Below are 2,500 nucleotides of genomic sequence, written 5' to 3' on the forward strand. Positions count from 1 at the left end.
CTCTCTCTCTCTCAGTTTAACGTGGAACTGAAATTTTCACTATCAGATTTGGAGGTTTCCTACCTCTTCTTCATCTGTGGTGGAATACTAAAAGATGCTGATATAATTGGGGTTTATATGTTCGCAAGAGGAAAGCATCATTTACACGGGGCAGGTTGAGAGACAGACAAAGCAAGTTACTTGCCCTGTATAAACATCTACTTGACAAAGGGCAAATAACTTGTACCAAGTAACTTGTACGCTTGACTTGCCTCCCAACCTGACCCGTGTAAATGCGGCATAAACAACATAACTCCGTGAGGCTTGTGAATTTTTCTCCATTGAATGATGTGAGCAGCCTGTCACTACGGGGCTCTTGTCTTTTTTTCTCTCTCTCTCTCTTTTCTTTTAAGGGAAGTATTTTGGGGGTGTTATTTAATTGTGGTCTGATTTTTTCTCGATTAAAACGTTTTAGCTTTTGCAGTTTGTAACCTACTTTACGGTGATCATTTGTCTTGTAGTTGATGGAGGTATTGTCTCTCAGATCTACTTGTGATAATGGCGATACATGCATACATATACCAAAGGCTTTTCCCCCTTACAAGGGAGGTAGCCAAAAAACAAAGGCATAGAAACCACTCCCACCCATTCCACTCCCCTCTACCCTCTTCCCTCCCTCTTATATTGGCACCTCCTGGATGACGAGTCATCCCTGCATCTTGGCACTGCTCTGGGTCAGAAGCAGTGTCGCAAGACAGCACATCCACAGCAAGACAGCTTCATTAAATCGGCGACCCGCCCTCTCCGTCCCCTCATGCAGAAAAGGAGAAGACGGGAAGAAATCCCTTCGGGCTGCATCAGTTTATTTCTCATACATACTCCCCCACCCCCCCATCCACCACCCCACTCCCCCTCATGCATCACAGCATCATCCATACACAACCCATCTCCATGCACCCCTGTCTTCTGTCCTCTCCCGTCCTTCCTCAACAGACATTCCTTTCTTTCCCAATGCCCCTTTTACCCCATCCATCCATCTCATCCTAGGTCGGCCCCTCATATTACTCCTTCCACCTCTGCTTTCCACACCTCTTTTACTAGTTTTTCTTCACTCATTCTTTCCATGTGTCCAAACCATCCCAATACTCTTTCATCCACCCTATCTCCAAACTCCCTTTCCTCCCCTGTTCTTCTCCCCACCTCCTCATTTCTCACTCTGTCCATCCTAGTAACCCCTATCATATTTCTCAGGCACCTCATCTCAAACACATTCAAGCCCCTTCTCTCTTCCTCTCTTATGTTCCATGTTTCTGCCCCGTACAGTGCTGTCGGCACAATCACTCCTTCATACAATCTCTTCTTAGCATCCTGTCCCAAATGTCTATTTCTCATTACACTTTTTAATCCCCCAAAGACATTTACTCGCTTCTTTCAACCTACATTCTACCTCCACCCCCACTTCTCCCTTTCTTGCCACATTCGCACTCAAGTATCTAAAACTATCCACTTCCTCCAATCTCTCTCCCTTAATACTCACTTCCAGCTTCTGCCACTCTCTCCCCTTGTACATCTCATCACCTTACTTTTACCCACATTTATCTTCAACTTCTTTCGGACACCTTCCCAAACTCTGTCACTACCATCCTCAATCCCTCCTTTGATCCTGCCACAAGCGCAGTGTCGTCAGTAAACAACAACTGGTTTATCTCTAACTTTTCTCCATTTTCTTTAACCATCTCTAATCCCTGACCTACTACCCTTGCATTTACCTCTCGCACCACCTCATCCATGTATAAATTGAACAGCCGGGGCGACGTAACGCTCCCTGACGAAGTCCCACCTTTACCTCAAACCACTCACTCTCTCCATTTCTAATCCTAACACAAGCTGTACTACTCTCGTAAAAACTCTTGACTGCTCCTAACCGCTTTCCTCCTATCCCATATATCTGCAATACTTCCCCACAGTGGCTTCCTGTCAACCCTGTCATAAGCCTTTTCCAGATCCATAAAAGCCCAAAATACATCCTTACCTTTTCCTATAGCTTTCTCACATATCTGTCTTACCACAAAAATCTGATCTACGCAACCCCTACCTGTCGTAAACCCACACAATCCCTCACCAATTACTCCCTCTGTTCCTCTCCTAATCCTCTCAATCAAGACCCTCCCATAAGCCTTCTCAACTACACTTAGCAAACTGATCCCTCTGAAACTACTATACACACCCTTCTCCCCTTTTCCCTTGTAAAGTGGAACTATACAGGCACTCCTCCAGTCCTCCGGCACTCTGCCCTCTCTTAAACAAACATTAAATAACCTCACCAGCCAGTCCACCATCACTGTACCTCCTTTTTTCAGACATTCTTCATGACATACATCCAGACCAGGTGCCTTACCTCCTCTCATCATCTTAACAACTACCTCCACTTCCTCTTTCTTTATTTCTCCTCCATTTTCCTCACTCATTACGGTCATTTTCTTTGCGCTTCCCACTGCAACTACCTTTCCCTTCCTATCCT

At 45.3% G+C, this 2,500-nt stretch overlaps 1 protein-coding gene across 2 annotated transcripts in view; it reads left to right on the forward strand.

Moving 5' to 3' along the window:
* LOC143028359 (uncharacterized) overlaps window positions 1–2,500 on the forward strand; it is a 633,126-nt gene that overhangs the window by 376,411 nt on the left and 254,215 nt on the right. The gene's annotated exons all lie outside the window — the stretch shown is intronic.

The sequence above is a fragment of the Oratosquilla oratoria genome, chromosome 9, assembly GCF_046742065.1.
Source record: "Oratosquilla oratoria isolate Oo_2021 chromosome 9, ASM4674206v1, whole genome shotgun sequence".
NCBI classification, from domain to species: domain Eukaryota; kingdom Metazoa; phylum Arthropoda; class Malacostraca; order Stomatopoda; family Squillidae; genus Oratosquilla; species Oratosquilla oratoria.